Source organism: Hydractinia symbiolongicarpus, chromosome 6 (genome assembly GCF_029227915.1).
Source record: "Hydractinia symbiolongicarpus strain clone_291-10 chromosome 6, HSymV2.1, whole genome shotgun sequence".
Taxonomy (NCBI): domain Eukaryota; kingdom Metazoa; phylum Cnidaria; class Hydrozoa; order Anthoathecata; family Hydractiniidae; genus Hydractinia; species Hydractinia symbiolongicarpus.
The window spans coordinates 15,004,214-15,022,368 of NC_079880.1; the positions used below are offsets into that span (position 1 = coordinate 15,004,214).

General features: G+C 35.4%; 1 pseudogene; it reads left to right on the top strand.

Annotated features, from left to right (window-relative positions):
* Positions 1 to 1,073: 1,073 nt before the first annotated feature.
* LOC130647803 (uncharacterized) lies at positions 1,074 to 4,828 on the top strand (annotated as a pseudogene).
* Positions 4,829 to 18,155: the final 13,327 nt, after the last annotated feature.

An 18,155-nucleotide genomic window follows, 5' to 3' on the forward strand; every position in this document is an offset into this window, starting at 1 on the left:
GTCACCTATTACGAGGTCTATTTCGCTCAACATGGCGAAGCTGAAGCAATCATTGTCACCTGTTCACCCTTCGAATTTTTTCTGGGCCCTTGAACGTCAAATGCACTCTGATGGGAAAGTGGACTTCCAATTTAATACTCGGCAAGATGTAGCAGAGATTTTTTTTGTGGTTTTGGACGCACTTAAGTGATTTTCCCCGATTGCTGCAGATAAAATGTCAACTGAAATCTCAATGTCCGTAAGCTGTAACACCTGCCTGTCCACCTCGGTAAAAGTCGAAATGCAGGACATTTTAACACTGCCAATGACATCTTAAATCCAATCTTGTGTCAACAAATTTTTAGAACTGGAAACTCTAACTGATGGAAACAAGTGGTTTTGTCCTCAATGCTTTGCACATAGAGAGAGTACTAGAGAAAAGCAAATCAGCAGGAGTAGTGATACCTTATTCCTGCATCTTTTGAAACATAGTGAACATCTGGTGAAAGACAACAGAGTTGTTGAATGTGTTTCTTTACGTGAGTCTCTCCTGAAACTACCTCTTGTCAGTAATACGGATACAATGTTTAATCAGAACTCCTCATTGTTAAAAACAAATAATCACTCCGGTACGTTGACTGCAGGTCATTATTGGGCGTATGTTAAGGATCCCGCCACAAATTCACACTGCAACGATAGAGCGGTTTGCAAATGCTCTCCCCCTATTCTCAACAACAATTCATGTTATATTCTTTGGTTACGTTCGCTGTTTATCCGTTTTTTCCTTCTTTCTTTTACATTTATCATTACGTTTGTAAAACCTGTACTTCCAGGGTCATAGGGAAGGAAAATGCAAATCCGAGCGGTTTTGTATTACCCCAGCTAGTTTACCGTCAATACCCAGAGGGTAAAAAGTTCAGCTCACTGTTCTCTGGTAACTTAAAAGAAGCTTAGCACGGAGGTTTGCTTTCAGCTTGTCTTTGGGTGTAACGATCCGACTCTTTACCCCAGTTCAGTAAGGTCCCCAAGTTTACTAACTTGGTCTTCAGGCTTGACAACCCTGCTGTCCTTAGTCAAAAAATGTACAGGCTGGTCCTGTTATGACAACCTCCTGTGTAAGGCTGAGTGTTGGGTCCTGTAACACATGTGGAAAGGTACAGTCAGAGTCACAAGTTCTGGCGCACAGGAGGGTTTTTATTTAATTCTTTTTTATAATATATATTTTTGAGATATACATTTTTTCTATTTGTGTTTGTTCTGTAACTAGTCCGTTTATGTTGTTCGCTCTGTCTTGTGTCGTATTGTTTGTGATTGAAGGATTGTTTTTCTCTTTAAGATTTTCTCAAAGAATAGTTATAGGTCCAATTTGGACAGCACTCATGCTTGTAATAAGCAAGAAAGTGTATTCAGCACCTTCTTCTGGGAGCCTAATCCCAATTTATTTACATCCACCGTCACTGCAGGCAAGATACTTCAGTGCAGCTTGCTGTATTGTAAACCTTTTTCATAAAGAAATAGGGATCTAATATCATAAACGACTTAACGAAATCAAAAAATACCTTGCCGTCCGGTTTCAACAAAGGTCAATAAATGACCGATTTCCAAATGGTTACAAGAAAAGACTCTTTGTTCTTCCTGACCTAAAATAATCAAACATTGTTCATTGTTCTTTACTACGTAAAGCTTCCGTGCCACGGCTTTATAGAGTTTATTCCTGTAAGAAGAATATGTTCTCTTTAGTATTATGAAGACGAAAAACATTAACGATTTTTCAGTTAATATTCAAATATATACGTCCGTCCCTCTAGTGGCAGCGAAGTCCTCGTGACGCAAACCACCTCCTTGAATTAACACCAACGTGCGAATCGCATTAAAAACCAACATTATTCACAAATTTTGATTTTTAATGTTCAAAGAAATTGAAAAGCAAATAGCCCTAAGAGTACAAGCATTCTTTTAATTCCTAGATGTCTCTAGCGATAGATTTTTGTAATGTGAGGTCCTTTTCCGTAAGCAATATTTGTCGCAGTTTCCATGACAAACAAGAAGAAAAAAAATCTTTAATTTCTTCTTCTGCGTTATTGAAGTCGCGTGTTTATGATACGCGTAATGAAGCCTGTGATGATTTCGTCTTTCTTTTGCTTTTCCTGTTTGAAAATATACCTCTCATAGGTAATATTCGTTCGAGGTAGGTTAAAAATTTGCTGAAAATTTTTCACATACATCGTTATCAACTTTTATTGTGTTGTAAATGTCCTTTCCAGCTAAGCGTAGGTAGAAGCAAAGCTTTTTTGTGTGCGTCTTGCGTCATTCCTGCCGCTAGTAAATGCTTGTTAAAATCATCTAACTATGGTGGTCCGTCGCTCCCATAAGAAAAAATAAATAAGAAAGAAAAAGGAGAAAATTAAAAAAAAATACAAATAAAATCTAAAAAATAAATAAAGACGTTATAAAAAAAATAAAAAAATGTATGTGGCCCATGGCTGTCACTGCCATCGGTACCGGCAATTTAGTGCAAAAGCATGCAGTAAAGATAAACAAACATGGCGGCTCGGGTACGTAACGACGCGTGGCAAAGTGATAGGATTTTAGAGAAAGCCTTGCATACTTAAGTTAAGTCGAACTTTTCACGAAAAGAAATGATGGATTTTCTTCGGTTGGACTTCTCACAGTATACTTGTAATATAAGAACGCTCGATAGACGCCTACGATATTTTGACATCTATTTTATTGATAAAAATACAATTGTGGAAGATGTTCAAAATGCTGTTGCAAAAGAGCTAGAGGGACCTGGTACGCTGCTTGGCTACCGTGCTATGCATTAAAAGTTGAGAAAAGCGCACAATTTTTGTGCACCAAGAGCTGTTATTCATGCAGTTATGTATTTAGCAGATCCAGCTGCCCTTGAGGAAAGAAAGCCATGCTTCAAAAAAAGTAAGCCGAAGGAAATTTTACGTCTAAAGGCCCCAATTGGGTACATTCTCTTGATGGCCATGATAAGTTAATGGGATGTCAAAATAGCACCTTCCCTATTGCTGTATATGGCTCAATAGATACATGGAGTAGAAAAATAATGTGGCTCAAAGTGTGGAGCAGTAATAACAATCCAAAACTTATTGCTAGGTTCTATTTGGAGTACTTAGCAGAAAGTGAAATAATTTCAAGACATATCAGGATAGACAAGGGTACAGAAACTGGACACATGGCTGCCTTACACGCATCAACTTCTATGAGCTATGTGTCTATTATGTCATGCTTTGCAGAAACTTGACGTATATGTATACTGGTAAAAAGCACTTTGCACCAATTTGACCTTAATTGTTATAGGGAAGATTGTCGAAAGTCTATCAATAAGTGGGCCAAGACGCTGCTGCAACTCCACCCTGCAAGAATCTTTTGCAATGGAAGAAAAACTCAGCCATTTTAAAAACTTTAAAAATCAGTGGGACACAGCCTAAATTATTTACAGTTGCAGATGTTGACGGTTTGTGTTCGGATGAAAAAAAATTACTTACAAAGTACAAAAGCGTACTTCTTCGATTTAGATCATATAGGTGACCGTTGTAACTTTTTTATTTTGTTTATTGATTCATTTGTTTACTTTATTGTTGACTGATAACCAGTGCATATGAAAATGGGGCTTGACACAAAAAATAAGAAAATGATAAACAAAACAGAATCAATAAACTTAAATCATAAAAAACAAGACGTATAATATACGTAAACTAGCTCGCGCTATCTAAAATGAATAACTATTTGAGAAAAGTCTGATGGAGCAGTGGGGATTATCTTCGATGAAATAATTCCTAACTGTCATTTTTACGGCTCTCTTTCGTAAAAAAAGAGCTGACTAGGTTGTAGCCCCTCCCTCCTGCCGTTCCCACATATTTATTCTGATTTTTCTTGTTTTAAGTGACCAACTCGATGAACAACTGCAATCCATCCTTTTGGAACGATTATCTAATTTTGTGAAGTTGCTTCGATTACTGTCCCACGACGACGTATTCAACACAAACATTCCAGAAATATATATTCAGTTTTTTATAGGACATATTATAAATTTTGAGTGTACTCATGGTGTTTTGGAATAGTGGCAGAGGCCTCAGAAATACGAGGAAATTTTTCGGATCTCGCGGAATCACAAAGTATTTTATATTGACGAATAAATTATGACTTAATAATAAGTACACCATATATAGACGTGAGACGTGAGACTCTCCAGTGCTACTCAGTTTTTTTCAACCTAAGAAGCACCAGAGAGAGGAGATTCTGTAAGACGTGTGAATGTCGAATGTCACGCTAGACCATGAACTTTGTGACGGTTCACCTATATCATATATCTCCACAGAACAAATCATTGCTACTACATACAATGTTTTCTATTTTCGTTACTCCGTAAGAAGTGCGGAATAGACCAAAATATAAATATTGCTTGTCTGCTTTACGAAATCGTAAAATTGCAGCTTCAGGCGGGGCATGTTGACAGGCAAAGATGTGTGCACGTTGCGTATTGGCAAGTTATGGTGAGAACATCGCAGTAGAGCCACGGAAACACAAGATGCAGCAAATATTACAGATGGTGCGTGTTTATACGCTACTGACACTTAACTGCCACGAAATTTTCTGAAAACCTTGACGGTAAAATTCTTCAAAGGACACTTGCCAATCGCCGCGCCGTCCGCTTTCTCGTGGCCGATGTAACACTATTATCTGCGAATGGTATTACGTGATCAGGCGTCGCACAGGAAACTGGCAACGAGAGGGCAGTTTAGTAAACCTTAAAGAACCTCCGCCATTCGCTACGACCTTTTGCCCTATACCGTAATTATCTGATTACCGTATTTGAGTAAAGCCTACGAATAATTGTTAAGATATTCTTTTTTTCATGTCATTTTCGAATAAGCGCTTCCCCCAAAGAACTTAGTTTTCTAATTGAGCACCCTTTTTCCGGTTCAAGGGGGGGGGGGGTCATTAAATTTTCCAGCTCGTAGAGGGGGGGTCATTTGAGTAGGGGTGCTAATTCGGATAATTACGGTATGAGAGAGGTCTTGAATGGCAGTTTTTTTATACCGAGAAATTTTCGTGTTTCCTGTACATGAATTAACATTTTGAAGGCCATTTTGTGTGAAGGAAATTACCGAAATACAGAAACAAGTCTTACCTAGGCCGAACATATGTTGTATTAAAGGGGAAAAAAATTGGGCTAATCTCGCTAACCGGCCTGTACAGAGATCCCGTAGCGGAGGTTCAGTTTGCTAGACAAACCCCGGCAGGAATCAACTTCGAAAAGTGTATATTGCATTCAGCTTACGCGGCCAGTCTTGCATATGTTAAAAATAATGGTATATTCAAGAGACATGGTGAACTAATGCTATAGAAAAACAGAAAATAAAAACATGGAAGTATCACTTTTTATTGATATATTTCAAATAACACAATGTAACTTTGAGAACTTGCTGTACAAAATAAAAAGTTCTCGTCGAAATGACATGTTTACAGAGAAGGTTCAGATAACAAACTATGGGAAAGTATCAGGAAACTTTCATAACCTGCTGTGTTTCGCTTAGTACCAACAACAACAACAAAAAAACAGTCAAAATGATATCGCTGGAGAACAGCTTACAATAACATAACTCAAACTATGGAAAAAACACTTTACAATGTCAGGAGTTTTAAATTAAACAGAGAGTATCTTGGATAGCAAGGCACAACTGAAAATCAATGTTTCTCGACTTTAAGCACCATTTTATTTGTGATGTCGAACGATACATTGACAAATGTGGTACAGTTGAACAGTTGTTTCGCAAGATCATCTTCACTATCTAATGTTAAATCAAGCACCTCCTTCAATACATGTACCTGATCGTTTTTAAAGAAAAGTGGCAAACATTGATTCGTCTCAACATCGGAAATGAGTAAATTTAACGACCACATTGAGACAAATGCTGTTGATAAAATTGTGCAGTTACATCTATCACAGTGGACACTTTTTTCAGTAGCAGCTGTAGTTCTCCTGTTGCAACTTGGACACAGAAGGAGTTGTACCACCTTGGAAACACCAATTATCTTCCCTATTATTGTAGAACTGGTCAATGTTGACTCATTGTCAGCAGTTGTACAAAGCTTCTTAAATGCACTCTTTTCTTCGAACTGAAATTTTTCCGCTAATGTAGTGTTTAGGTAGTAATTACCTCTGAAAAAATGCAAACGCAGGTTTTTCAGAAGGTATGTCTTTCCAACCGATAAACTATTTACATCATTGCCATACAAGAACAGTTTTCTACATTGATTGGTATCTCGAACTAAACATTCCTGCTTGTCAATAGGGCCACCTTTTGTTTGGTGTGTCACTACTTCCATAACTTCAGCAACTTCAACTTGTGTGTTAACCAGTTGGCCGCTTGCAAGAGTGTTCATTTCCTGCAAAGTGACCACTGCATTTTTCACCAAATTTGAATTGTGCGGAAAAGAAACCATTTGAGAATCAAGTAACTTAACTTTTGTTAAATCATTGAGAACGATGTCTTCTCTGGAATGAGTAAATTTGCTGATTTTCACTGGCGACTTGGCATCCATTATTTCGCCAAATATTTTCCGTTTAGTGGGCGAAAAGCAGACTGCTTTTTTCGAAGATTTCTCCATCTGAAGAAGGCAATTGAAGTACTGTGCACCACTAGTCGAAGCTTTTTTCACCGGACTGACTGCATGTATGAAGCAAATAGCTAAAAAAAGGCAAACAAATTTCAGTTGACGTGTCATTATTCAACTTGTGTTTCGGTGTTGTAGCCTAGGCCGCTAGAATAAGTACAAGGATATCTCAAATGGAACACTTAGTTTACTTCGCACTCAAAAAATCTTAACAGTCAATCAACAAAATTTGTCACAATAACCAGAGAAACAAAAGCTTACCATCAGTTTCACTGTTCAAATTTTTGACGTTGTAGCAGATGTTTTGTCACTCGCTGCAGGTGTAGAAGAACTAACAGCTTTTTTACTGCTCGCATCTCCTGATGACGTAGTAGAAATTCTGTCACTTGTCGCAGATGTTGAAGTGTTGAATTGATCAGGCTTGGCTAATATATAAAAAAAGTGCTATAAGCTCTATTACTGGGGTGATCAACAGAACCATGATGCTTGAGGCTTCATAATCTTATTGCGAAATAAATCTATGTCAAACATACCAAAATTGAAAAGATTTCAGCCAACGATTTCAGCCAACGACACCAGCCCGCCAATACATCCAGAAAACCCAGCGCCCATTCTTAATCACCCAACATTGAGAAATCGGAAAACAAGTTACTCTCAACAAACAAGGCTTTGACAAAAATACCTGAGTCTTCCAGGAAACTTTATCAACGTATGTTTCATAGCATTAGTTTCACTTTGAAATTGGGAAAGAAAGAGAAAAAATAGTCTGGCTATCGGGACGACCAGTTAGTGCTTTCCATGATTTTGCTATTAAAAACTCAATCAGAAAACAGATTCACCTTTCAAATTACTTGACATTGTTCACCACGTCTTCTTCGCAGCCGTCCCTTGAACTTGACCTTGAAAAAGAGGAAGTTTCAAAACGCAGAAGGAAGTTCATATGGCACATGGTGAGAAACAATACGAAAAAAATTTGGCCAATCAGATGCCGTCCTATACTATCGAATTTTTCTCTTGCTTGCCTACCACGAGGGGGGGGGGGATTTAGAAGTAACTGCAAAAATTTCGTACACAAAACAGGAAAAAGACTTGTGTTAATACCATTTTTCGATGAAACTGTAAATTCATAAATAACAGGTAAAAAGTTTCAGATTAATCAACAATGAGGTTTCACAGAGAAAAAACTTGGTTTACAATGACCCCCGTACACAAGGCCTCGGTCCTGGGGTCAGGCTCTGAAAAATACGTACAGCAAAATGCGATTTCGAATCCCAGTTTTTCTGAAACCAGGGCCTCAGGCAGGGGAATTACCATCATAACGACGTAAACCACATATTCATCTTCAAAACATTAACAACATCATTCGCCCTGGCGTGTTGCTTTTTTCAGCTCTGGCTGAGACTCTCGAGCAACGAGAAGGTTGCGAAAAGTAATGTAATCAAATAAATGAAAAGCCCTTAGCAGGGTGAAAGGTTTCGGAATTTCATATTTTCTTTCTCGTCATTCCGCAGTAAAATGTTTCAAATCAGCTTTTTCAAACAGGTGTTGAGACGTCCGTTTCGGAGGGAAATCTCAAGTATCGGCACAGAGCTTTGGAAGGGAGAGATCGCACAGCCCTGGGTTCGAGGTTGTTGATATGCAACTTTGTGAAGTAAAGATTTTTAAAATCGTTGGGAGGACGGCGTTTCATATATGTTAGAAACGCTGTCCCAACGTCGAAAAGTTTCAATGTGCCCCTGGGAACGAAGTTGCATTTTGAGCATGCTATACACCGTGAATTTCTATGACCATCCTCGCAACTGTCGGGCGCAACAGCTCGAGAAATCAATGGGGCGGCGTCAAATAGGCTAAAGGGCCGAGGTGCGATACTATTGCTCTCTCATATCTCATTTCAGTGATAAGTCATTTTCAGAGCTTCCTTCTCCTTTCTTGTGCAAACGAAGAAGCGCTTGAAAATATGTCGCTGCTCGTGCCTAGTATGGTCATTTTGACTTTGTTTCCTGAGTGCAAATTGGTCTGAAATTTTTTTAATTTGTATATCATGCTTTGAACTGGGTGAGTGAATAAAATACATCTGTTTCATAAAACAAACCAAGACGTACGTAAAACAACTCGTATTCTTAGGCAGCTTAAAAAAATAATTATTTGAGGAAACACGTGGACATGAATTACACAATCATTACATTGGATCAATTTGTATATTTTTGTATATTATATCGTACAATGGACGGCTTTTGTCATTAATTTACAAAAAACATACAATTTTGAATCGCATCACTATAACAGTATGTAATATAACATAATGTAATTGTCGGTAAGTTACATTTATCGTCAAATATTCAATACTTCAAAATCACAATAAAACTGATTACAGTTGCCCTGATAACAAGAGGAACAACAGAACTTTACTTTGAAAATACATGTTCAACAGATCAGAAAAGGAAAACTCTCACTCACAAAAATAAAGGACACGATGGCACGTTTAAAAAAAACCGAATAGTCATTGATTTAATTCTCTTGAACAATTGTGTTGTAGTGGAGTATACAGATAAAATTATACAAAAAAAAAATAATTATTCTAAATTCTGATTTCTCAACATTTTACAACTACTAAAATATCTCATTTGTTTAATACTCGATATCATAAATACAATAGCATCATCCGTTTTTCGGCTTGATACCTTGACAATATCTTCATACTATAAACTAATATAACTACTATAGGCAATATGCAAAGAGTAAAAAATATTTTCAGCTTCTTGGTCTAGAAAAATATATATGTTAACAACATTCAAAATTAGGCAATTCATGGAAAACCTTATTTTGTATAGAAATGCTACAGAACAACAATCGAGTATTGTACTTGTTATGTTACCTTCTTTGGCAACGAATTTTTTTTTATCAACTGTCGTAGAATTTTCGAATGTTGTTTTAAATGTCATTCTCATCCGATTTAATTCTTAGAACTAATAAAGAAAAAATTGAATACTACAAGAAAAGATTTAACAAATACTATTAGAAGAAAGAAAATGGATTGGTTTATATACATAAAACATTTACTTTGATATTGAATGATATATTACACTACAAGTGAACATATTGTTCATGCTTCAATGCACTTTCACAAGGCAATAAGGCATACATGAATCTTTCTCGTAGCACCATTTGGATAAATGTTGTGTTCTGTTCAATAAAAAAATTTGAATAAATTGGCCACCTGTGATACAATAACAGTGTGTGTGGCTGAATTTTAAAGTTCATCAATGCAAACTATGATTGAATAACCAAAGAGTGGAATTTACAGTATTTTTATCAGTAACTTTTATGAACAGCCATGAAGTTTCTTTATGACAGCTCTTTTATATACGTGACTATTGTTTTCATTACAAGGATTTATCGAATTCACGACATGCACAATACAATATTGCATACAAGTAACCGGATGTTGGATGCGACTGAGTAAGTTCATGTGTACAATGTTAATGAATTATGTTTGACATATTCTGATTGATAGCATAAATTCTTTGTCAATTATTGATGTGTACAAATCGAAATTTGTGAGAGTCAGATCATTTCTTCAAATTATTTCAAATATACTGAACATCGCAATGCATTTTGATTCATGAAGAAGTGAAATACATAGTTGAAGGATTTATACGTAAGTAAGCAAGATGTTAGAGGAGTTTGATGTAATTTTTTCTCCACATTATTTGATAGAATTGTGCTACAGGTGTCACATTTTTACTGTTCGATCAACGTATACGATGAAAATATTCAACTTCTTTGAATTCTTCACACAACATATACCAGTTATCAACATTATAACCATTCCATATTTACACCTCATCTTGTTTGTGAAAGTGTTCTAATTCAATTAGAATTTGTTCATACCATAATTGCCATTTCAACAAATATTCATTCACATCAAATATAAATTAGCATCATTTATTCACAGTTATCTGAAAGACATTTAACATAATTTCTTACTTGTTTTAATTATCACATACAAATTTCGTTCAAGGATCTGAATTGTAATTTTGCACTCACAGCATCTAGGTTGAAGAAAATTGTGTTACAAAACAATCAATAGAATAGAAGTTGTGTGAAACAAGTATGGTTTTAACCAAAACACCAAAACATACGCAGCAAAAAACATATTTTACAAAAAATAAATTAATTGAACAATAAATTTATATAAATATTTGAAGAATTCTGTATAATGAACCACAATTTAATTAAAGTAAAGACTGGATGCTACTATTATTTGAACTGCAAAACAAAAAGAAACGATTTTGGTGAAAGCAATTATTAAGAATTGTAAAAAAGATGAAATAGGTAGTTTCAGTGCAAACATTCTGTGTATTGAAAATTCAGCAAAATTATTGTCCAGAAAACTAGTAGTAGTATCCAGTATTTGGAGAAAAGGTGAGGGTCATAAGATTAATAGAATGAATACACTTATGAAAACAGAAAAATACTTTTTAAAAAAAAACAATCCTTTCTAGAAAAGGTTCTATGTACATAGTTATAGCGATTTGCAAAAAAAAATAATTATTTGGGGACACAAGTTTTCTTGTATGCAGTAGAGCAGTAAAAACCTCCTCGATATAACCCGAACCGTCCCTCACCTTTTCTCCATTTCAAAAAAAGAAAGAAAAAAAAGAAATTAAAAAGCCCCCTTCTCTGAAGGAGGTGATCTTGAGCCCATAATCAAAGGCTTTGTATATATTTTTCTCTCAGATTTCTTTCATCGTTAGTCTAAATTTCACTGCATCATGATCTGAAAAATGAAGTGTATGTACTATGCTATTAACATCAACTTGATCAAGCAACGTTTTTTTAATGTATACATGATCAATGAGTCCAACAGATAAATGAGTGGATGATTTTACAATGAGTTCATAGTTACCAAGTACATTCATCAGTTCTTCATTTGAATTTTTTAACGCGTCTATGTTAAAATCTCCCATTATTATGTCTATATCATCATATAAAAGTTGTGTAAGACCATCAAGAAAAGATGGAATAAGCCATGACTGTTTTCTGTAAAGTAATACAGCTGTTATGTTGTTATCACCGAAACTGGATTTTCTGAATGAAACTTGACTCACTCCTGGTGAATGCATGCCTTGAGTCGAAACAATTGAATCTTGATAACACATCGCTAAACTTTGATACTTATCTTGACTGTTATTGTAAATAAGTTTGAAATCACATAATATACGCTTAATTTCATCAACTGGCTGATTAGGTAACAGCTGTGATTCTGTTATCATTAGTATATCGCTTTCTATGAGTTCATTGTCAGCTAAAATATCAGTTGCATGTTTATGTAGCGACCTTGTATTTAGCAGGGTGATAGTTATAGAATTTTCAGTCTGATCGATACATTCTACTGGATTCAATATATTCTCAGTTCTAAGCCTTTCATATTCATCTGTTACACTTGGATCTGCTTTGATGGCTGATGATTTGTACGAGCCAGTCAAATACATCCCTTCTGTTGATGTTACTCTGCTTAATGCAACATACATCTGTCCACATTTGAACCCTCTTTGACGTTCTAGATCGAAACTTACAACTGCTTTTTGTAGGCTCAATCCTTGAACCTTATGAATTGTACATGCCCATGCAAGCATTAAAGGAAACTGTGTTCTTTTTATCACAGGAGAAGAAGGTTTATTAGTCTTCAAAATAATATCAACAGATATTTTGCTAATAGGCACTAAACCAAGTTGTTTACCATAATTATCTTTTTTAGAAGCATTATTTCCAGCCTTGGAATCATCAAATTTAACGTAAATTTTCACTACATTTCCTTCAGTGTTGGAAACCACTTTTTTAACTGTGCCAACCTGGCCATTTATTAATCGATCTTCAATGTCTACATTTGATGTCAACATAACTCTTGAATCTACTTTTATCATCAACACTGCTGTGAGTCCACCTGTTTCACTTTGACTTTTGTTCAAAACATTATTAATTTGTGCACGTGAAACATTTTTGGGCATTCTATCCAATGCATCAACATTATACAAGGTGTTATTGTTTTTTTTCAGCATATCTTCGTTGTGTTTCTTTGCAGGAGAATTCTCTGCGAATATATGAAGAGCATCATTGGGATAATTTGGATCAGTAGAAGCAATAAATCGCGATTTAAGTAAATTTTTACACTGAGGATCAACATTTCCTGTTCTCACTTTATTCAATACATCAATTAGAGAACTGTCACCTTTTTGTCTCATAACTTCCTCCAGTTCAGCCAACTGGAACTTTCTCCATAAAAGGTCAACATTTTGCATGACATTATTACCATTGTACAATGCATATACAGGTGCTGCTTTTATGGGTGGTAGTTGATATAAATCACCCGAAAATAGTACACTAATTCCAGCAAATGGCATTTCTGGAGGACAACCAAATATTTCTACAAGACGTTGATGTATGTAAAGTAACAGTTTGTTTGAAACCATTGATACCTCATCTATTATGATCAATTGAATTTCTGAAAGATTATTTCTTAAAGTAGACCTTTTTTGATCAGTTAGCCTGGGTACAGTCTTGCCAAAAACATTTATAGGTATTTTCAATCCAGAGTGGATTGTATTTCCATTTATATTAATAGCAGCAATGCCAGTGGGGGCTAACAACAAAACCGGAGGTTTTTCAGGATCCTTACCACGATAACTAATAGTTTTCGTAACTGATTGAAAAAGAGTATTAATCAGATGTGATTTTCCACAGCCAGCTTTTCCAGTTAAAAAAATGTATAATGGTTCATTTTTTTGTCTAACTTGTGAATTTCGATTTTTGACCAAATCTCTTGCCCATTTATTTACTACATTGAAAATTAATCTTTGAATTTTATTCAATATCGTATCAGACTATTCAATTCGTCATCACCAAGAAAAGTAGGAGTTATTGATAAAGATGATGTATTGTTATTATTCTGTATTTGATCTGAATCGTCATCATCATCGTCGATATCCTTTTCTAACATTTCTGTTGCAGCCAGCATTTGCTCTACTTCGTCATTTTCCTGTTGAGAAAAGGCATTAGGATTTTGCAACAAATCACTACGAAGATTATTTAAAGCAGTTTCTACCAATTCTCCGTATGGCTGAATAATTTGTTTGTTGCAGTTAACTATATCCAGAACTCCAGGCTCATACAGTTTTTCCATGTAAGTGCCAGATCCCTGTCCTTTCAATTCAGATTCATTTCGAAACGGATAGTACATGAACAAATGATGGTGCGCAAAACCTTCAGGATGTTTATCTATTTTTGGACAATGCATTCTTAACCCTATTCGGTCCGGGGTTTTTCGAACGTACTATGACCGGGGGGGGGGGGGGGGGCGGATTCCGCCCCCCCCTCAATAACTTTTCATAGGATTGTTCAAATTGAATCAAACTTGGCACACTTATAGTACGTCATAAAAGGAACAAAATGGCGGCAATAAATTTTTGCTTGCGTCAGCACATTTTCTGTGACGTCATCAGAAGCTTGAAAATTGTTAAAAATGCCACTATCTGCTTAAAATATAATTACTTTTGTTCTAGAGCGAATTTTTACATTCTCTTTGAAGTTTCTGAAAGCTAAATAAAATGTTTTTAACATATCTTCCGGTTTTTACATGGATCGAATAAAAAATTGCCAAAAATCCGTTTTTTCCCGATTTTTGGGTAAAATCCGACAAAATCGGGAAATCGGATTAGTCACGTGTCAAAATTATTCAAAATGATTCTTCTTGACGAAACAAAGTTGTGTTGCAAGTTTCAAGTTCTAAGAATAATCCTAACAGGAGTTATTATATTTTCCCCATTATAAGGATTTCATAGAGATTTTAGGGGTAGTTTCGAGTAATGGCCAATATCAAAGGCTCTGATTAGTATAGGACCTAAAAATTTAGCATGCAGGTGTCTAATAGATAAATGTTGAAACTCAGTAAGTATCATAGCCATATAAGAAAGCAATCAGGAGTTATTAAAAAAAAACGTCAGGGGGGGCGGAATCCGCCCCCCCCGGACCGAATAGGGTTAAAACATCTTTAGCTTTTCTACATGATAGGGTTACCTTTGATGACATTAAAGGAACAGTTTTAGGTAGTAAAGGAGATGAATGATTTTCCTCCATCAGGTCATCTACTAAAACCTCAGGTTGGTTATCATTTTGGGAATCGTTTGGCTTTGATTTAACGTAATAATTAGCTAAAAATTGTGCGTAACAAAGTGTATCAGTAATACGGTATTTTCCACCCTTGAAATTCGTATCAGGTCTATCCATATATCTGTCTATCATATTATGCTTGAATACATCAATACTGTCCTCGGGTAATTCTTTAATTTCATCTTCCGAACGAAAAATTCGGTAACGATTTTGTGGCATAATACTATTAGCAAATGTAACACCGGGACATGTTTTTCTCAACCATAGTTCAGGCATGATATGGTAAACTGCTTCTTGAACTGAACATTCTCTTTCCGTTGAATATGCCCTAGCGATATCTTTCATTAGTTCAAATTTACTTTTCTGTAATTCCTTTGCTTCTGTGGCAGCATGTTTCATCACTTCAGAGGTTTCATCTTCAGATTTGGAAAAATAAGCACACATGTAAGTCACAGCCTTGTAATGGTTGAAAACAGGTTGAATGTCTAAATTAGCTTCCCACGACATCAGGCTTTGATGAAATAATTGTTTACAAAACATGAATTTGGTGGCCGCTTCAAATGCAACTGAAATTCGTTATCAGAAGATATAGCTAGCGTGTTATAATATTCATATTCGGTGATACCAATTTTGCTAAAATAGTTGGTATATCATCTAATTGACAAAAGCCTTCTTTCTCAGGATTTAAGAAATTGACTTTAAAAGGATTCAGATTTTCATCAATGTATGTTTTGACCTTTCCTAGCAATTTTTCTCTTTGCTCTAATATTCTTGATTTCATTTTTTCATCCATGTCAACTGTTAGAGGTTCAGCAACAATAGTTTTTGCTGTAAAAAACTTTCCAAATGAATACCTACAGGGAATGTTTTAACAAGATTATGTAATTCCTCATTTTCCTCAGCATCAGGTATGTTAGCCTTAATGATGGCATCTACAAAATCAATATACTCCTGCTTATTTTCCTGGGACAACTTTGGGGCACCTATAACCCATAGAAATGAATGTATATGAGGGCTTCCTCTAAATTGAAACTCAACCCTGATAGCATATTAAGTGACTTTCCCTAGCGGACCATTTATAACAATCTCTTTGAAAAACACTTCAACTCGATATTGAAAATGTTTTGCCATGAACACTGGATCCATATTCAATATATCACATCGCTCACGATAGGATAAATTATCTAAGTCTTCTTCAGTGATGGCGCCACCACTTAATTTCAAAATTATTTTCACTAATTCATTCCAACGTAGATCAGCGCAAGAGAGTGTCATAAAAAATGTTGGCAATCCCAACTGTTTCACCATTGCTAGAATTTCTAGAAGGAATCTTTTCCAATATGCTGGTGTTCCCTTGATCGTGTTTATAAAATGAAATCCTTCATCTGCTGCAATGAATGAACTTACATTTTCCTTGAAATTAGAGGACAGCATGCCAGCTGTCAACCCCTTGCCTTTAACCTTTTTATTATTATTATTATTATTATTATTATTATTATTATTATTATTATTATTATTAATTTATTTATAGTTGACAAATTTACAAGAAAATGTAGCTCTGAGGCTAATTAAAGTCAACTTTAAAAACATTAAAAACAATAAATAACTGAATATAAAAAATCTATAAGGAGTACCGTATATACCATTTTTTTAAGTATTTTAAATAATATAAATAATATGTCAAGGCTATGTAGTGGTGGTTCCAGGAACTCAGTCAAACTTCCCAGGCAGGGGTCGAGAGAAAATAATATACAACCAGATAATAAGGCTAGAATATTCTCATATGATACCACCCCACCTAAACCGTCGCACCGCAAGACATGTTTAACTGAGTTCCCGCTCCACAACTGGCAAAGGAAGACAACGGGGAAACTAAAGAAAACCTAATTCAGGTATAAAAGTTTTGCATATTCTGCAAGGACAATGGTTTGGAATCCAGTTTTTTATTTTGTTTCTAAACTCAATTAAAGTACCAGCGTTCCGATACTCGTTAGGCAAAGAGTTCCAAAGCTTTAACCCAACATTAGACAGTGTTTCGATCCCATATCTCACTGAAAATATTTTGTTACTCTTGAGTTTGTCCTTCCTCAAATTATACACTGGTTCAGGAAAAATAAAAATTTCATTCAACATTTCTGGACCTGTTTTTGTTTTAGCTTTATACAGCTCAGTAACAAGGATGCGTAAGTTCGTTTGGTGAATTGTAACGCTCCCATTTTTTGATAAAAGCTCTTCTAATGAGGATTGATAGTCTTGATAGATAATTCTTAGTGCTCTTTCATGTATATGGTTTATCCTATTGTTTAATTTACGACTGTGAAACATCCATACTAATGGACAGTACGAAAAATGACTAGTGACAAAAGCATTAATAATCAGCTTTCGCTGGTCTAATGTCATTGAGGAAGATAACCTTGCAAGGGCACTAACTTTCTGGCCTGCCTTGTTACAGAGCTGATTAACATGTTCCTCGAAAGAAAGTTTGTGGTCTATGGTTATACCAAGCAGTTTCTCAGTTTGAGAATTGTTTAGAAGTTCATCGCAAACTTTTAATCGTACATCAGTTTTGTTAGTAAAAAAATGTGATTTTTCTGGGTTGGCTTTCATACCGTTATTTTCAAACCAAGTAAATATTATAATTGCTGTATATTCAATCTTTTCAATAACTTCGTTGATATTCTTTCCTATTGAAAATGGGGTTGTATCATCAGCATAGTTGACAATGTCCATATATGGGACAAAAAGGAAAAGGTCGCATAAAAATATATTGAAAAGCAAAGGACCCAAAATTGATCCTTGCGGTACGCCGTATTTTATTTTTTTCCATGCACTATAATTGTTATTTATACGTACTCGCTGTTTCCTGTCAATTAGGTACGATTTTATAAACAGCAAAGAGTTCATATCAAAGCCATATGCATGAAGTTTTGCTAGTAATAGCTCGTGTGGTATGCAGTCAAATGCCTTAGACAAATCAGTTAAAAGCGCTCCAAATGTGCCACCTTTGTCAAGACTGTTTTTCCATTTTTCAATCATACTTATGAGGCATTGTTGTGAACTGTGCCCCTTGCGAAAACCAAATTTAAGTTTCGAAAATAATGGCTCGAAGAAGGTGTATATTGGGTCATACATGCATCTTTCATAGATTTTTGAGATGTTCGATAGGACGCTTACAGGTCTATAGTTCGCCTTTTCAGTGCGCAGTCCTTTCTTGTGTGTAGGAGTAATATCTGGGTTTTTCAAAGATGTTGGAAATTCAGAACTTTTTAACGATTGAGTAAAATTTTCAGTAATGAATTGGCTAAAAATATCACTGTTTTCTTTGATGATGTTAGTAGGAATATCATCTTTTTGTTGCG